This window comes from Lupinus angustifolius, unplaced genomic scaffold, assembly GCF_001865875.1.
Source record: "Lupinus angustifolius cultivar Tanjil unplaced genomic scaffold, LupAngTanjil_v1.0 Scaffold_69_15, whole genome shotgun sequence".
NCBI lineage: Eukaryota > Viridiplantae > Streptophyta > Magnoliopsida > Fabales > Fabaceae > Lupinus > Lupinus angustifolius.
The window spans coordinates 11,092-32,411 of NW_017723414.1; the positions used below are offsets into that span (position 1 = coordinate 11,092).

General features: G+C 32.2%; 1 long non-coding RNA gene across 1 annotated transcript; it reads right to left on the minus strand.

Moving 5' to 3' along the window:
• Nucleotides 1-1,463: 1,463 nt before the first annotated feature.
• LOC109339328 lies at nucleotides 1,464-20,781 on the minus strand. The gene is made up of 4 exons (XR_002106652.1): nucleotides 20,770-20,781; nucleotides 2,313-3,648; nucleotides 2,162-2,221; nucleotides 1,464-1,887 (listed from the first exon to the last, which is right to left on the minus strand). It is a non-coding gene; the product is annotated as an uncharacterized LOC109339328 (long non-coding RNA).
• Between the last annotated feature and the right edge of the window lie 539 nt (nucleotides 20,782-21,320).

Here is a 21,320-nt window from a genome sequence, read left to right on the forward strand (position 1 = left end):
AAATGCAAAATAGTGGTGTGACTTTTGTTGCTCGAATTTTACACATGTCAAGTGCAAAAGATAGAAACCCAATATATGCAAACATGTCATACTTTGTGGTGATTGAACAAATATGGGAATTGGATTACACCATATTTCGGATGCCAGCTTTTTATTGTATGTGGGTTGATAACAATAATGTCTTCCGACTTGATGAGTTAGGGTTCATGCAGGTGGTTCTTAATAGGTCAAGATATAAAGATGAGTCATTTATTCTAGCATCACAGGCTCAACAAGTATTCTATGTTAGTGACCCAACTGATATGAAATGGTCCATTGTTCTTTTAACTATCAAAATTATTGTCAATAATATTGATGACCAAGAATATGAAGATATTGATGAAGATTGTCTTTTTTGGGACATATCAGTCGCTTGAGAGTGGACCAACTACGTATGATGATTTATATACAAGAGATGATCACGAGGAAGGGCTTTGGGTGAATCAATATGTTCCTCCAAACAAGGATGATCTTACAAGCCAAAAACAATCAAACAAAAGGAAAAATTAGATGCAAGTAGTATTTGTATAATTATAGCTTAATTTTGATTGTTTGTAATTTACATATTTTTGTTAGTTTGTAATTTGTATAATTTTTTTGTTTGCCATTATGTACTCTGTCAAAAATAATTGGCATGATATTCATTATTTGTAGTTTTTATTGTATTGTATTTATGTTAATAAAACAAACTTCTAGCCTATATTAATGTGTATGCAACACTACAACATTTTTGACATATGGCAACGACTAAAAACTGTGGTCTAATATTAAAAAATCATTGTCTTTATCATAGATAACGATTTTCTAATTGTGGTAGTCTAAGGCGTTGCCTTTTGTTTAGGCAACGGTTTTTTGACATATGACAACATCACACAAAAACCGTTGTCTTTGTAATTGATATAGGGAACGGTTTTTTGACTTTGCAAGGACTACGGTTTTTTACCATGGCTATATATGCAACACCCTAAAACCGTTGTCTTTGATAATTTATAGAATGCTTGTAAAATTGTTGCCTATGATAGTTTATAGATAAAACCGTTGCCTATAATAGTTTATAGAACACTCGTAAAACTGTTGCCTATAATAGTTTACATAACACTTATAAAACCATAGCCTTTGTTTGTATTAATAAAAAATATAAATTCAATTAACACAATATAGTTTCAATATCAATATATAGAAAATGTCTTAAAATAATTAAGATATATAAAGTGATTAATTATTCATTTAAAAAATTGTTACTCTAAATACCTTTAATACCTAGAGTTGTGTTTCCAAACCAATCAAATTAACTCTTCAGAACACATAATATTACACTTTTATTCTAGAATAAAATTAGATAAAAAATACTCCAAAAAATAGAAAGCTAAGAATGCAGTAAAAAACATATAAATAGCAAAATGGTTAAGAATTACAACGCTCTTGAATGCCAATATTTATCATATCTGACATAAGTCATACTATATAACAAGTAGATCAATTTAAAATAAAATAAAAGGATAAAAGAAGTGAAGTTTTGTCAATATTCTGCATATAAACATAAAGCAACACCAGAACAACAACTCTCAATTGAATGAAAATGGGACTGCTTCCAACATATTGTCCATCAAAGATTATATCCTCTTGCTTAACGCAATAGCTTTCTTCTAGACACTTGTATTCATCCTCAATATTTGCATATTATGTAGTATGCTCACTTGGTGGCTATAGTTCAGGAAAAATAATGTTCATAGTAGGTGTCTTTATCTGTAGCACTATCCACATCAATGCTTGACACAAAAAGAACAAGCATATCATATATTCTTACAAACCTTGCTGGTTGACTGGCCATACCCAGAGTAATCACACCTGCACCAAATTATAGATATTTGTGAGTCGAAATGCCATATTTTACACTCATCTTTTGTGCAGAGCTATACCAACAACACTCTTCAGAATGCGATAGATAATCTATAGGCACTTTCAGATGATACAATGGGACATGAAAGAATCACATATTGGATAATGTATTATATTGGTGTTGGTATGTGCCTATTATGTAATAAAAGAAGTGTTTGATTTGTGTGAAACTTTTCTATCTTCCTACTACAAAACTTAGAAGTGGATGAGAATGATTGAGTACATGGTTAAGAGGTTGTTTCCCTTGGGCTTTAAACAAGAGACTTTACACTCCTTCAGTCATCTGCATTTAAAGGAGTTACAACAGCTATACACTCCTTCAGTCATATAGTAGTCAATTGAATCAGTCTAAGAATTAAGTACTATAGCTATACCTTAGAAATGGTTAATATACATGTGCTTTTGTTGCCCCAGACCAAAATAAGAAGCCAATTTTGACATCTATCATATTGTTATCAACAAATATTATTCAAAGTAATAGTTATATTATGAATTGTTGATATTTCTAATGAGAATGCGTACCTTCGTATTACCAGCTCTTCCTCAACCCCTGCAAGTGCTGGAACAATTCTCACAACTTGCAACAGTGATAACAATTGTTATAATATATTATTAAATTTCTAATTTACATAAAAGGTAGTAGTTGCAAATCTAATGAGAAAGTTCTCAATACAAAGTTAAAAAACAATATTAGATATGAAATCATTCCTAAGAAAACTTAATGGTGTTCCTTTCACAACTATAGACATGTGTTTTAGAAAATCTCCTTCATCTTCTAAGTATGATGCAAGCCGTGATAGTCCAAAATTGGCCACTTTAGCAATAAAATTGGAATCCAAAAGCATGTTACTTGCTTTGATATCACAATGGAATATAGGAGGGTTGGCCTCTGTATATAGATATAGTATGCTTTTGGTTGCACCCTTTGTAATTTGCAGCCTCATACCAAAACTTAAGCTTTCCTTTTTTTTCACTTTTATTTGCTACATCATACAATCCTTATCAGCTATATAAAAAAATCTCACAATTTGTGTCAAAACAAACTCTAGATCTAAAAGGCTATTAATCTTACTGTTGAGAGTTGAGACCCAAAAACATTAAAATTTGAATGAACATATACAATATTTTTCAAAACTAAATGCCAAAACTTGAGACTTATAGCAGAATACATGAAAAGAGGTTAATATGGACAAACAAAATGAAGTTGTAGATATCTTTTTTCTATTAGCATACAAGAAAGCATTGCTAATTTTAATACAAAATATTGCAACACTTTAGTACCAGAAATCCAGACCCTGAGGGTGCTATTGGGCATGAATTCAATATAAAATAATTGTTGAGATTAGAAGGTTCTCACACCTTTGGAAATCCTAATAAAATATTGAAGAAATTTGTTAATGTAATTGAGACGATGAAAGGAATATGACGAAGGTTAAGGAGAAAACCCTAAACAAATATCGAAGGTGGCAATAACAGTGTGAGATTCCTCTGATTGGTATCTTCCTCAAAGATTACGAGAATAGAGGCCATAGAAAATGAAGAACACCAAATCGGCATCTCTATCATGGAAGAGCACTACGATTGTCTGTGTAAGTCTGTTAGGGTTCAGGTAATGGAGAACACTGAAGATTGAACACTAGAGTGAAGAGTGAGGGATGAGTGTGTGTGAGTTATGAGTATAGCACAAAGAAGAAGAATAAAGAGTGAAGGCTGAGTGTGTCTGAGTTAAGAGTGTAGCATAAAGAAGAAGAATGAATAGTGAAGGGTTTTGAGCAGAGAAATATTTTAGTCTTTCAGATATAAAGTTAATAATAAAATCATTAAATGTAACAGGGAACGGTATTTTGCATAAGTGATATGGCTACACTTCAAATAGGAGAACAATAGGTCATTGTTTTTAAAACGAATAGGCAACAGTTAAAAAACTGTTGTCTTAAAGTATAATAGGCCACAGTTTTGAGAACAATTACAACAACAATATAAAATTCGTAGTTGATATAATGAGTAGGTAACGATTATAAACACGTTGTCTTAAAGTACAATAGGCCACAATTTTTAGAACAGTTACGAGAACGATATCAAAAACCATGGTCTAATACAATGAATAGACAACGGTTTTAACACTGTTGTCTATTGTACTATAAGACAACGGTTTTAAAACTGTTGAAGGTTGAAGCATTGTCGTAGGCCAAAAATGTAGTAGTGATGTGTTGTTGAGAATGCATAAATGTATGTTTTGTTGAGAATGTATGTGTCACTAATAAATGTATATGCATGTATTAATGGGTACAAATCAATAGTTCTTTTTATAGACTGCACTATTGTATATGTTTAATACAACTGCGTTATGTGTATGTTGTGATGTTGTATTAAAGTGTTGTTTGAGAATATTTATGAATAATATAACAGTGTTTTTCTATGAATATGTTGTTATATAAATGCAATACAACAACACAAGAATAAGTGCTCTTATAACGCCTATAAAATGTGTTGTTTATGTATGAAATATATGACAGCGCTTTGTGTACGATGCGTTGTTGTATGTGTGCAATAATAGCGTTTTTTGTGTGATGCAATGTGGTATATATTCAATACAATAGCGTATTATAAACGTTGTTAATAATGACAATATACTATTACGGTCGAACAGAAAGCGCACGAAAGTGCTGTTATACATCTAAAGTACGTGCTGTTGACCTTCATTCCATAGTGTAAAGAAGCTTTTTCATATAACCTTTAATCAATTAAGGTTTACTTAGTCAATTAAGATATTCAAAAATGGGAACCAATTAATCAATTAAGTTAAGGCTTAATCCATTAATGATAGTTATAGTTTCTAAAATCTTGTTTTTCAAAAATCTTTAATCAATTAAGTAGAGTGTTAATCTATTAACTATATCAGAAAATTGAACTATATTTTCAACCAACTTTTCCCAAGAGTTTCTAAAAAAGAGAGAAAAGAAGGGTAGGAGAAAACTTCATGAATCTTTAGATAAGTTATTTCAAAATTTATATTGTCAAACCTTTTACAAATAAACATTGCATCTCACATTTTATACTTTGCTTGTGTGAGACTTGCAGAGTGGTTCATAGATTCTGGAAGGGTATACATTCAACACGTCTTAGGTTCAATTACTCCTTTTGTATACTTAGTTAGACTTTCGTATTAACATTCATCTTTGATGTGTGGTATCATCAAGAAGAAGAGAAAAGGTTTGGGAAACCTTGGTTAAAAGTGACTAGGTGCCATTAGAATCTAGGTTCATTCCACGAGAGTCTTGGTAGGAGAAGTTATAAGTGGTGAATAACCATTAAAAGTAGGTGAAGCTAAGCCATTAGAAGCTTGAAGTCCAAGATTGTCTTAGTAGTAGTGTATATGTATAACATTTATTTCCATAGTGAATAAAATCTCTATAACAATTAAGTTGATGAACAATTAAAATAAACTTACTTCTCTAACATAAAATTTAAGCAACATGTATTTGCTTTTAATCTAATTTGTAACATTTTTATACAATTAATTGAATTTTCTTGAAATTTAAAAAAAAAGACAACAGAAGAGTTTAAAATATCATAGTAGATTTTGGAAATTGTGCATAATTCCTCCTACAAAAAAAACAATATCATTCAATTGTATTACTTAGAGTTATATTTTTTATTTATACTTTTTATTTCTGCCAAATATTTACCTCCTTACCTAATGATTTATACATATTCTTAAAACATTATTTATTTTCTATATTAATTGCAAGTAGACAAAAATAATTGAAATAATCCTACTGCACTTGCCCGTAATAAAAGGAAGCACTCCCTATATGATAAGGGAATACATTATTCAAGATCAGTGATGCAACAATCAATATTGGTGCATTCTCAGTAGTTGCACTTACAAGCTAATCCAATCAATAGAACACCACTAGTAGAAATTTCTATAAGATTGGTTTATAAAAGAGATCAAATTTATGGAAGGAATAAGGTACATATGTCTAAAATCTGACACGACTTGTTGTAATTATTTATTACTAATTATTGATTTCCTAAATTTTCATTTATCATAGAAACAACAAGACTGATCCAAAGATTATACTTAAACTATCAAAAATGTTAGATGAAAATAATATTCATGCAAAGTCCTTTAAAACAACAAGGGAAAGATTAAAATATAATGTTGTTCCTAGCCAGAAGTTAAAGCTAATTTCTGAGAGGAACTCAGATACTAAGATAAATAACCTACTTATTATTTTGGAAGTAGCTTCTTTAATTTTTGGTGCTATAAACACGGCATCAAAAAGAGATATTATTATGGAGACACAAAGTGGTCATTAGAAGAGAATTAATGAATTACATGCAAGTTATTTGGCTTTCCAATACCCCTATTGTTTCCTTTTAGTGAGAATGGTTATAGACATGACGTGTCTCATAGACATAGGACAAATTCTCAAAATAGAGAAAGGAATCGTCAAACTGTAAGAGAATATATGTCTTGTAGACTGCAATCTAGGAAAAGTGAGGTATAAACTTTGTTGCGATTAAGAAGATTATTTCATCAATTTTTTGTGGATGCTTATACTATGGTTGAGTTTGAAAGATTGTCTTTTATAAAAAGGAACCAATCAAAACTTGGGCAAGAAATGAGCCGAGCTGAGTCAAACCAGAGCTCATCTCGGTTCAGCTTGATAAGGATTTTCATAGCTTAAAACTTGACTCGAGTTTGATACTATTTATTTATTTTAGCTCAACTTCGGCTCGATTAAAGTTCGTGAATTATTCAGTTCGAATTTGTTCATTTGGACAACTCAAATAATTAATTCATTTTTAAAAATATTGTAAAAGGTTATACATATATAACATTGTTTATATATATATATTAATAATAATAATAATAAATATGTAAAACAATGCATGAGTCATAATAAACATAAACAATTAGCTTATATAATATGTATATATATATATAAATATATCGAGTCAACTCATCAACCTAATGAGTAGAATTGTATTCAGCTCAAGTTCGACTTGTTTATTTAACGGACTCAAGTTCGACTCATTTGGTTTATAAATCAAATACTAAATAATGAGTCGAATTTCGAATGAGTACCAAGTTGGTTCGGTTCATTGTCAGCCCTAATCAAAACTAAGAGTTGACAAATACAAAAATTTGAATCACCCTGAAACAAATATCCAAAGCCAAGAATCAAATAAGGGAAAAGAGTTATACTACCTTCAACTTTTGTTTATAGTCCTAGATACACTAATCAATTATATTTTGAATGAATGGAATTTTGGAGTTTTGTGGGATTTTCTGATTTTTTTTTTTACTATGACATGCAATCTTAAATGGAGATAAATTTTAAGATTACTAAAGTCCATGGGTTTTAAGTCACATGATCGTCCAAATATTACATCCGGGGTGTTTAAATTGAAGTTTGAGGAATTGCTACATGATTTGAGGAAGAAAGATATCTTGGGAAAATTACTTTCATGTAAGTTTATAATAAACATATTTTTCATTTATTTTTTTATGTAATTATATATTGTAAGAAAAATACCTAACAACTAATCTTTTGTTCATGTTTCAGATATGTACATAATTGAATTCCAAAAAAGGGTCTACCACATGCATGCTTACTTGTTTTCCTGCGTCCAGATAAAAAGTACACATCTACTAATAACATTGATAGAATTATACAAATTCCAAATTTAGAAGATGACCCAGAATTGTACGCCTTAGTTAAGTCATATATGATGTATGGTTCATGTGTTTATGCAATAGGTCTTTTGCATGTATGAAAGATGGTAAATGCTCTAACTATTTTTCTAAAAAGTTTCAACAAGCCACAATTGATCAGCAAGATGGCTATCCAAAGTATATGAGAAGAGACAACGAAAATAGAGTTGTAAAAATGGTATTTCTCTTGACAATCATCATATTGTGCCCTTACATATCTATTAATGAAATACCAATCATACATTAATATGGAATGGTATAATCCAATTACTTTAGTGAAGTAATTATTCAAGTATATCAACATAGGTTATAATAGGATCACAACTTTATTGAGCCAACACATAATGATGGAGCACATAATCGAGGGAATATTGATGATATCAAGCAATATCTTGATTACATATATGTATCACCATCCTCAACATGTTGGAGAATATTTAACTTCCAATTCATGGTAGATAACCGGCTTTTGAAATATTTTACTCTCATCTTCCAATACAACATGTCTATTATAATGATCACTAGGTTATTGACAATATACTTTCAAGAGCAATTGTATCATATTACATGTTTACTACTTGGATGGAAGTAAATAAAGCACACCCATAAGGTTAAAATTTAATTAATGCCTAATAAATTTTAAAGTTTGTATATATAAAGAGAAACAAATGTTGGAAGCCATAAAAATCAGGTTATACTATTGATAGACCAATTTGGGTTCGTCCATGCATTAGTGAGCTATAGTATTTATGGATGATGTTGACAATTGTTAATGAATCAACAAGCTATGAAGATATTAGCATAATTTCAAATATTCATTATCCAACATTCATAGAAACATATTTTGCAATGAGTTTGCTTGAAGAAGAGAAAGAATATATAAAAGCTCTAAGAGATGCAAAGATATGAGGCTCAAATTTCTACTTGAGGAAATTATTTGTGACAATGCTCTTATCAAGTTTTATGAATAAACCAGAGGATTTGTGACACCAAACATGGTAATAGTCATCTAATGGGTACATAAATGTTTTTAATCTTAAAAATAAAAGTATAATGTAATTAATTACAATTTCTTACCTTAACCAAAATTTAATTTTTTTTGTTATATTTAAGCCATTCAATAACTTTTTTTACTCATATATCACTTATTTAACATTGATAGGGATGGTACTTACAGATGAACAACTGAAAAATCTAACTTTAATAGATATTTAAAAGTTAGTTGAAGCCAACCGAAAGAGTTTAAAAGACTATTAATCAATGTCATATCAAAATGGATACTTAACAAGTCAATTAGGCAACATGCTGATATACGAAGAACTTGACTATGACATAGTGGACTTAAAGCATAACATAAATATTCTTTTCAATTCCCTTATATGTACAAAAATATGTAATAATACATAAATGTTTGCAAGGTTGGACATAAATAAAAAAAATCTAGATTTTTATATAAACTATTACATAAGAACAAAGAAATATCTTTCACGCAATTATGGAAGCAAATAATTGTCACATCCCTCCTTTTAGCTTTCTACTTAGGTAGATATAGGAATAGGTAGGATACATATAGATATATGTGTCGATATATGCTTGTTTTCATGTTTGTATTGATGATGGAAAATGTGTATATATTTTCTATGTCTAGAATAAGAGTTATTCAAGTAAGGACTAGCATACTTGAATAACAAGTAACCTATTCATAGGACTTAGTTAAAAAGTGAGGAACTTGGTTACTCGTTTAGGAACTATATAAATATGTTCCTAGTATAAAAATAAGTTTATAAATGAATTGAGGATGACGAAAATAGGCCAATTTTGTATTGAATGCAAAACTGTCCAAATTTTAGGATTACCCGTTATCGGGTAAGTCTATCGTTACGAGGGCTCGGTCGGTATGGATTGAACGACATTATAACCTTTTTAACTTCTCAATAAGTCATTAGGATTGAGTTGTATTGGTACCGAGAAACAATATCTTAATTTCATAAGTAATATATAGTTGAATAATTCTCTTAAGAAAAACTAGGAATACCTGTAGTTGATCATGTTAGTTCGTTGAGATTTTGAAACTATTATTAATACTCATATAGAAAATATATACACTTGTCTTAAGGTGTCTAATAATGCATATCCATGCTTCACACAAAAGAGATCATAAATCAATTAAACAAACAAAAATGAAGCATGCATAACTATGTGTAAAATGGTGCCATATGTCCCCCCATGTGTCAACTTTAGGAGTGATTAACCCTTAACCACCCGCTTATCCCACTAAAACCCACCCACGCTTCATATATAAAGCCACTAGATGGCTGCAGTTGCTCATAACTCTACACTCTTACACAAAACTCCATCATCTTCTTCCTCCCCCCACATTCACGTCATTTTGGTACAAGGAGGGGATGACCTTCATTTTTCACTCCAAGCTTGCATGCAAATAAAGATCTCACATATCTATGGTATGGTAATCATAATTATGGTCTTTGTTTTCCAATATATTAGTTTATCCTAGCTTATTTTCTCTCCTGAACTCTCCATGTCTTAAAGTGAGAACCTTAGCTTGTGTAGGTTGTGAGAAATTCATCATTCTTCTCTTTAGATTCTTACCAAGAAGCTATTAAACTATTTTGAGGTATGGTGAACTCAATTTTGGACTCTAATCACCGAAACTCCTACATGAAAAACCCTTAAGTTCTGTTTTAAGTTTCAGCCCCAAAGAAGTGAATGAATCAATGCAAAGTGGCTATGTTATGGAGTCTTATGTCTCTAGGTTGATTGGGAATGGCATGGATGTTGTTATTTGGTGATTGCATGTGATTGATCTTGCTGCTTAGAGGTTTTTTATGGTTGTAAATTTGTGGTTTAGGGTTTCCAAAACCCTACCCACACTTCATCATCTTAAAAAGCTAAGGTGTTGATCAAAAAGGGTGATTTTGGTGTTGTAGGTTGTGTGTGAACCTTTAGGAGAACATTAAACCATATTCATGTGCTTAGTTCTTGGTATAATTCTATTCTAGGTGTGTTTAGGAGTTAATCACGAAAATCTAAGAGTTTCAAAGCTTACCCATACGTCATATGCGATCGGGAAGCCCGAACATCATTAATGTCACTAGTTTCGACCTTTAGGTCACCATAACTCTTTGGTAATGTCCCAAATGGCCTAGGGATGACCTTAAATCACATGTTCCACATCAAAGGTTCTGTTAAATTATTTCTACTACACTATCAAGGGATTATGACACTCTTTTATGATTTCTATGACAACAGGAGGTCATTTATCTCGTCGAAAAATCCTAAATCGAAACCAATGACTTTAGGAAGACTTAGAATTCTTAGTCTCCTTGGATAAAACTGAAATATGTCAAATGTTAGTCTCACCTAAGTAATATTTATGTACGTCTTAAGCTATCGAATTCTGATACTCATTCTAGAGCGAATCAAGACCTTGCAGCCCAATTCTGAGCCTCTAAGTCAAATCTGTCTAGGAGTTTTTCATCTTGCCTAGTCAAGACTCTAATTTTATCAAAAATAAATATTTTTATATGTTCACATGTCTAGATCCCTATTAGGATGACTTCTTAACTTTTTTTATTAATAAAATCGAAATATCAAGATTAATCGTTTCAGACATAATCAGGTACTCGACAATCGGGTAAGCTGCAACAAGAAGTTAATAGGACCAGGGAAGGTACAAATATAGAGAGAAGTATTTTCATAAATATGGGCTTAGAACTGATGCCAAAGATAGTCATGCATCTCTAAGTCATGCCCAAAACAGTTTTAGTTGAATACTACTACTATGGTCGTGAACTAATGAGTGTTGAGACTCATGAGTTCGTCTATAATGAGCTAACGATGAAATTGACTTTGTTAATTGAATTGTTTGAGTAGTGGTGTTATCATTGTGCTTAATGCATTATTAGTTGACTTATATGAATCATGAAATTAAACTAATATGTTATTCAATTAACTGACGCATGCTATAATAGTTGAAATTGTGAAGCATTTGCATAACTCTTCAGCGTGGCATAACTTGTGAGCATTGTCGTATAACTTTGGATTCGAAAAGGAATTGGAAAAGAACTTCAATTTTTGGAAAACTTAGAAAAGTACGGTGATATGAAAATCCTATTTTCATCAACATTGGGAGATTTCTCTTTTAGTGCGAAATAGATACTTGAAATATTTACGAAAACAAATCTCCTTCCTAAAATGATAAATTTTAGATGATTTAAGACTGAGTTTTTACATGTGGTGGTTACCAAGTGATTTTTGAAATTTTAAATAATCGAATCCTAAGTTATGCCTATAAAAAGGTATGTTATACCCATACGCCTACACTGATTTATGAACGGTATTGTTTATTGAAAGATACAACACTGTCGATTATGTTGAAAACCTAGAGGGGTACCTTATTTGTGTGACTTGGCTGAGGGGACACTATGGGTAAAAATTGATCTGTTAAGGGAAGGGGTAGCTCCATTGAGCCGACGGAACTCTTTCCGATAATTGTGGTGGCCTATGACATCCCTTGAAAGTATCGTGATCAAGGTGATATGGTGGTTATCTTTGCCGACCGGAGGGTTTCCGACGCTACCGAGTGCATGATATTTTGCTAATTAGTTACCAATGGTGGGCACGTCACGATATTCATCATGTCCGCTTCCTAAGAACAACATGGAACTAGTCCGTCCCGACAAGTGTCGGTCCCATTGTTGTTCTTAATTCATTAGGGCCCTACTAGGAGTTAACTCTTCAGGCATTTATCTAGAAGATTATTCGTCAAGCTAAAGTAAAAGTATGAGTGATGCATCTGTCATGACATCATCATGCGTTAATTTAATTATGATAAATATGTGAATTTGCATATCTTTGTATGATGATTTTCTATATTCATGTTATGTTGATGTATATATATACATACTTTAGATACTTACTCTCCAATAGATGGTGCCTCTATCTCAGGGTGAGATTAAATTTCGTTGGTATCAAGCGGTATTACAGGGAGATATAGATATGTGGAGCAAACATTCAGATTGGTTTAGAGTACCACTCCCCCAATGCTCTACCATGCCAGCAGTATATGTTATGCACATTCCAGACGGATATGAGTTACGATTGATACCTCCTCATACTCATATCAGATATGTTCCTTCACCTGCCATTCCTCTTGGTTTTTCTTCTGGTTCTTCTCGTCATTCCAGCCTTAGGCTTGAACCATTACGAGACATCTCGATATCTTCGGTGAGACGTCCCACTTCGAGACCGTTGATAGTCCAGGGGAGTCGTCCTCAGACGACTCTAGGGGTTCTGACATGCTAGTGATGTTTGGGTCTTTCTCCCTCAGAGAGTCACTCGGGTTCCTCCACTCCCATTGTGAGGGGAATTCTGGAGTACGCTCCAGGATCTCCTTCTCACAAGGTGCATGGAAGGAATCATAGTGATAGGGCTGATACCTGCATCCCAGGAAAGAGGGTCTGATTATCTCCTTCACCAAAGTACTCCCTCTCACCCACCGAGCCTATTGTCGGAAATGGCGTGACATATATTTCCAGTGATGAGTATGAGCCAGAAAAGTTCTCAGAGGAGGGTCGTGTAGGAGGATAGTAGTGTGAGGAAGTGAGACAGATACGGTAGTAGTTGTTAAGTGTCAGTGACCTAGACACACCTAGAAGGGGGGTGTTGAATAGGTGTAGTGGATATCAATCACCGCTTCTCACACCAAACCCCAGTTCTGGAAACAGCCCAGTTAATCGATTAACTAGTGGGCTTAATCGATTAACATATAACAGAAGCAGAATGATCAGAGCAGCTAATTCCACAGTTATTTATTAACAGATAAGCAGAGATACAGCAGATATCTTTATGCAATATTAACAAGTATATGGCAGGGTATAAGCATTCAAAATATTAGCTTCTAACTCGCATTAAAACAGTAAGAAATTTAAAGGAGATTAAGAGAGAACAGCTTGCAAAGATGGATTTTTATCCTGGTTCGTTTGCGGTCCACTACAAACTACATCCAGGCCTCCCCTTCTGATCTTGGGAGATTTTCTTCTTCACTATATTGAATACAAGTATATCACATACACCAATTCAATTTACCAGACTCAGGATGCTTCTTTCTTGAAATCCTAGAACATCTAATCCTTGGTTTGACTCTACCTATCGCCTAAGAAAACCTTTCTCACGAACTAGCCCCAACCAAGATTCTCGTTCTCAATTCAAGACCTCCTTGTCTTGGTGAAGAATCACTCTATCTCTATGGTGGTAAGACACCAAGAGACCAATCCAATACACAAAAACAGATTACAAAAACAAGGTTTACCAAGCACAATAATGCTCAAATTATAACAATGAAAAACCTTAAGACCAGTGGCGGATCTTGATCTAAATTTTAGAGGGGGCAACAATATTTAACTACAATTTTATTACTAAAATTAATTGAGTAACGATGAATATGAAGGATCATATATGATAAAATTTTCAGTTATTTCCTTTTCAATATAAATTACTATATAATTTACAAGAAATTTATCTTCTATCTTACTACATAATTTTGTTTGGTTATCTTTGTTGCTGAAAATGATATTTATGTAGTAACTAAACCATAATAGCTAAAATAAGACGAAACAATATATGACTAACGACGTATGATTGAGAATTTGTTTTTGTTATGATTGGAAAAAAAAATTTGTTATGATTGAGAATTTGTTTTTGTTATGATTGGAAAAAAAAATTTGTTATGATTGAGAATTTGTTTTTGTTATGATTGGAAAAAAAAATTTGTTATGATTGAGAATTTGTTTTTGTTATGATTGAGAATTTTTCAAACTTGAATGACTAACGACATGACAATAAAATTTTGAAATTGATATCTCAAACTAATCTTTTGTTGCTCATTGAAATTCACATAATAGATTTTTGACAAAAATACATATCTTATAAATATTAAATAAATTATAAGCATCATTAGTGTATATATTATCAATACATACATAATATTTTTTATCAAATGTAAAATAGTTACTAACTTAAATGAAATCATATTATTATAAGTAACATCAACATCTACACATGTAAGAATTTTCTTTTATCAATTATGTATAATTTTTTGAAGGATAACATGTTATACTATATTTATTTATAATCTATAAATGTGTATATTCATAAAGACGTCATTTGGGTGAAGGGAGTGAAGTACATATGTTTTTCCAAAAAATATGTCATTATATATATGACTTTTTATAATTTAAGAGTTTAATAATTAAATACTCAAACATAACCAATGACACATGAAACAACATAGGATATATTGCTATAGGTAAAGAGGTAAAAAAACATTATTTTAATAAGATAAAAACTAAAAATTCAGGGGGGCAGTTGCCCCCACCTGCCCTTTACATGTTCCGCCAGTGCTTAAGACTAACCCACTCACAATTCACTCAAGCCATAATGCATATGTGAGTTAATCAAAAACAGTAAACACAAAATATCTCTCTAAGAATCTCTATCAAGAATGCATGAACATGTGAAATAGAAAAGGATGAGATTAATCATATGAAAAACAGTATGCAAATAACAATGAATCAACTTCAATAAGGCATGTTAATCTCTCTTCCTCACACATGCATTTCTCTCTGCAAAACACAAAGTAAATCACAAAAATATGCTCTCTAGTTAATCCTAAACAATAGTATGCAATACTACACTTCTCTGCAAATTGCCTAAACTTATACAAAACAGTTTTGACACTTCAAACCGTTACAATCCGTTAAGCAGTTAAAACAGAAAACAGTTATAACATAAAACAAACCTGTTAATCGATTAAGTTACCACGTTAATCGATTAACCAGTGTAACATGATGAAACAGAAATCAGTTGTAACATAAAAAATGATATAACATAAAAACATTTGAGTTAATTGATTAAGTCATCACGTTAATCGATTAACGAGCATATTAAAACTCGTGATTCAAAAGGCAAACTACTCATATGTTATGCTTAACTCCTATACATGTTTTAACAATTATATGATGCCTAATATGCATATATAACATGTATGATTAATGCATGAACATACAATTAACTAGATGATATGTCTCATGAATGTGATATGACAATTATAATGGCTTGAGAGACTTGCATCTGAGTTTACCTTACCTATACTCACTTACTAAGGCACACATCCCAGACTATTTAGAATTATGACTCTATTAATATAACCTAGTCTAGATATGTCCAATAAGTTCTAGGCATGTTGATTGTTGAGCCATCTTCAAGCTTTAATAAAACCTTGTCTTCATCAAAACATAGGCAAAGCATTGCTAGTACGATCCTTGACACTTTGCACTTTCAGTAGTCTATGTATGCAAAACGTTACTATATAGTATTTTGGCAGTTATGGATAGTCTAGTGTACACCCAATTGTAGGGATTTTTTTTTGCTTATATGTATATAACTACTTGATCGAGGTCGTACCCGATACAAATAATATAACAATTAAAACTGCAGTACTAGGAAGTGACTCCTAGGTCGTTTCCCAAGGATTATCTTTCAAGAAAAGCTTCAAACACCTTATACTCACAAACACACAAGGGGGGTTTTGTTCTTGGATAGTATGAAAATAAATCAATTCAGAAACAGTAGTTAAACAATATAATAAAACGGCTAAATCCCTTTGGTTCATTTGTTCACAACTCAATCCTCGGTTTCAAAAGATTATTTTCAGATTCCAACCATTAACTTCCGAATTTGTTGAGAATCAATTAACTAAGCGATAATCAATTCAAAGTTCCAAAACCTAAACATCAAACTAAGCGAAATTAGTAAAAGTATGAAACGATTAACAAATTCACACGAACTAAGCATTCATGCACTAGAGAGAGTAAATCAACTAAGTGAAGATAAACTCAACCAACCAGTTTCTAAGCAGTGGCATTAAGCAAACCATATTCAGAAAAGATAGAAGAAATCAACAATAAAGAAACCGAAAATGCATTAATAACAAAACCTCAAGAGTTGTGATACATTACCAAAGGAATTTAGTCCAGAAATTTAGCCTTCCATGGCAATGGAAGAATAAACCGAAAATGAGAAAATGAAGAAAGAGTGAAACCCTAGCAGAGCAAAATGAGGGAAAACCGAAAATGTGTGTTTTTCAAAGTGGGGCAAATTAAAAGTGTGTGTTTGGAGTAGGGAATCCAAATTTAACCCCTCCAACACACATAAACCGATTTGGGCCTAAACAATGGGCCTAAAGCTAAATTACAATAAAATACAATCTTCACTTCAACACATATCCTCGACTTCCATAATGCCCAAAATGCCATTGGTGCCAAATGTGATCTGAAAATGATAATAGATTTAATCAGGTCAAATAATCCCAAAATTAACTCATTTTAGGAATATTAGTCCAATAAAGTCTAAAACACTAAACCATGTGAAACATAGTCAATTAGGCACAAAGAATCATCAATCATGCTAATTTAAGGTTATGAATAGTGTGTAATATAGTGCTCATCACTACTATACATCAGTCCTTGTAATGAACCTATGTATATGGTGACTCATAATATACTTTTGAGACTATGTATTTAGAGGTGGTGTTGATAGACTAATCTAATGCCACCAGCTATGTGGTTGTGTTGTTATAAATATATCTATATGTCATGCCTATGTTATATTCAAAAAAAAACTATGTACTATTTTTAATTGCCAACCTGTAATTAAGCAAGATCATGATCGGCGTTCTTGTATATAATTTCATTTCTACACAAGGAAGGGTGTTACAATTATCATCATAAGAAACGACGCATGTTCTTCTTATATAGTTCTGGAGGTACTAGAAAGACTCATATGTGATAAGCTTTTACATATGCATTTGAGGTCTTAGAAGCACAGAGTATTAACTATAGCTTCAAGTGGTATAGTTTCTTTGTAGTTACCAGGAGGCGGAATAACACAATCTAAATTCAAGATACTTATATCAAATCTTGACAACTCTATATGTAACATTCACCGTGGGTATTAACTTGTAGAACTACTGAAACAAACAAATTTAATCATATGGAATGAAGCTCTAATGACACATAAATATTGCTTTTAAGGGGATTGATAAGAGTCTCGGAGATATTAAATTGTTTATAGCAAATATTGTCTGGCCAATATTCATGGAATAAAAAAAAATAAAAAACCTTAAATAGTCATTTTATGATTTGTGAGAGTATTTGGATAATAAAAGTACTAGTAAATATTGTTAAACATGATACATGTGCAAGAGATACACTTTTTCTATTAAAAGTTACACAGTGGAAAATTGGAAGTGAGCAATCACAATCACAGAACATTGACAAAAGAGTTCTCATTCCATACTGGGATATATTTTCTAAATGTTTCTCTATGAACAAGGATAAATAATACTAAGAAACTTCAAAGGTTCAACACATGAATATTACATCATTTTGTTCTTTTCCTACCATAAAGCTACAAAGGCAAACTTGAGTTTGAAGGAGACCATATCCAGATCTAACAAAGGGGTAGTCACTTCAGCCTTGCAACCATAGCGAATCACGAACAAGTGATCAATACTGGACGTACAAGTTATCTTCTATGGCCAACTTCAAACTGCAAAAGAAGAAGAAGAAGAAGAAGAAAGCATACGCACAAACAATAGAACAGTACAAACATGCTCAAAGCAATTAAGTTATGTTGAAGTTGAAACAAATACACATCTGATCCAGCTATCCAGTAATTCCCGGTGTACGAATGTCGACTTAAAAGCTCTATAGATGAAAGAGCAAGTGGGTCACCTTTTTCATCAAAGAAAGGGAAGAAGAGCAGTTCAAAGAAACCAAAGCATAGAGGACTTGGTGTTGTTCAATTGGAGAAAATCAGGTTACATAGTCAAATATATTGTGATGGCTACCAACATATTTTTATTCACAGCCCTCACCATTCTAAATTCAATAATGACGATCCAAGAAGGCAAATAGCATGTTCATCAATACCAGCATCATCTTTTCATACATCATACTCACCTCCATATGGTTTCCAACCCAAGATTGCAAAGGTCTACCTGAATACAAAAAATCAAACATCAAATAGGGAAATTCTCAACCAAACTACATTACCAAACAATATTTCTACAATGGCTGAAATGTTTTTGCAGCTGGTTTTGTGCATGATAAAACAGGTAGTAAAGCAAGACACAATCTATACTCGATTGCACAATGGTAAAGCCATATCAATTGCAGAATATTAGCGACAAAAAAACGGATTTGGGAGTTATTAAGGGAGAGCAAGGGACTCCTACCACTGGATTCCATCGACTGTAACAGTAGAGGGGAGGTTACAATCATAACATACAAATGAAGTAATGAAACCTGTTTAATTTAATAGCATGCAAATAAGAGTTGAAGACGGACAAGTATTAGAAATTGGTAGAAATAATAGTCATCCAGAAAGTTACAATCATAGCATTTATGACACACAAAAAAGCATGATGTGAGTTAACAATTAGAAGAATTTCAAAAGGGGCACAGTTGCAAACCAGAAGTCATTCCCTTTACAGTTACACATACAAACAATCATAATCAGCACAAAAGGCAGCATTCATGGGCAGCCTTAATGCAATAATCATGAAATTAACAGTTATGGTATCCGTTTAAGGCAATTCAAGGAGTTTTACACATCATATAAAGGGATAACACACCAGCAATTCAGAGAAAAAAATCAGTAGAAAGAGATAACATACCAGAGAGCAATATACACAAGTGAAAAAGTATCACATATAAGGAAAGAGAGAGAAAAGCATAAAAAGTAAACTAAAGAGGGAAGGATCCAAAGGGTAAAGGAATAGGCTTTCATACTATTCCCCTAATACACGCATCTCAGTGTCAGGCAGTTTCATCAGGTATTGTAATATCATTTTGATGTTAAATGGTTTCTAATTACAAGAATTGAGTCATTCTCACAATACATAACACTCTAAAACGTGCTAAATCCTAATCCTGTGATTTGTGGTTGTGAACCACACACACATTGTTCTATTTCTACCATTATCACGCATTCCATGAAACTATGAATCTCTATTCCTTGCTGATATCAACAGGTATGATAGGATGAAATAAAATAGACCTCTCCAATTTTTTTGTTTTCTTTCCATACATCTCATCATTCATTTCATTACGTACCTTTTAGTATCACATATTAATCAATAAAATTCATGATTCATCTATATTCTCGTAAGTATAAGAATTGAGCCTCTGTGAGTGAAATGCCATGAGAAATAAAAAAAGAATGCAAGAATAGGATGTCGGTTCGTCTCTAACTTTTCTGAAAATGGGAGGAAGGTTTACGACCAAAGCCGTCTCTAAACATATATTATAAACATTTAAAAATCAACTCCGCCAAATCTATCGATATTTTCCAAATCAACAAGAATCAATCAAACCAATTAATCAATTTTCAAACCAGAACTACGTAGTCTTGATTTTCTTATTGCAGCTAGGAATACGTAGGAGCAAGATGAACTTGTATCATACACAATTATAAAAATGAAAATATTTTGCTCTACTAATTGAATTTTAAATATATTATTTTTAATGGCATAAAAATCAATGTGATTAGCGAGGGTACCGTTTTATTACAGGCGGACCGGATGCTAATACTTTCCCCGATCCGTAATCGACTTTCGTTCTCAGAATCCTTGTTTAAAGATGGCGACTCCAAATCAATTGAGAGAGGTAGAAATCGAGTTCATCTCTGCCTAAGTCGCAGAGCTGGTCTTCCAACCGAAAATTGAGTCACGAAACATCCAACAGTCAATGCATCATATATTTGGAAAGTTCTAGGCAAAATAAATTGAAGACGCCGAAGATAATAACGCCTAAATATTCATGGAAAAAGCTATCTACAAGCTTAACCACCATGAACAGTATCAAACAACGCTCCAAACTAGTTGACGTACTCATTGTAATACATACCTTGGGTTTGAGATAATATTAGTAATGAAAGAAAGTGAAGGATGGGCAATTTGTGCCCAAATAGAGAAGGGAACATGAAGATTGAATTGAAATTGCCCAAATAGAGAAGGGAACATGAAGATTGAATTGAAATTTAGAGTTAATTGAATTAAAATTATGAGTAAATTGAATTTGGAGTGATGAAAATAAGGGAAAACGAGTGAATGGGTGATGAGCAGTATATTACACACTATTCATAACCTTAATTTAGCATGATTGATGATTCTTGGTGCCTAATTGACTTTGTTTCACATGGTTTAGTGTTTTAGACTTTATTGGACTAATATTCCTAAAATGAGTTAATTTGGGATTATTTGGCCTGATTAAATCTATTATCATTTTCAGATCACATTTGGCACCAATGACATTTTGGGCATTATGGAAGTCGAGGATATGTGTTGAAGTGAAGATTGTATTTTTAATTTAGGAGTTGTTTTTATTGTAATTTAGCTTTGGGCCCATTGTTTAGGCCCAATTCGGTTTATGTGTGTTGGAGGGGTTAAATTCGGATTCCCCACTCCAAACACACACACTTCACTTTGCCTCATTTTACAACACAAAGACATTTCTGTTTTCCCTCTTTTTGGCTCTGCTAGGGTTTCACCCTTTTTCATTTCTCATTTTCG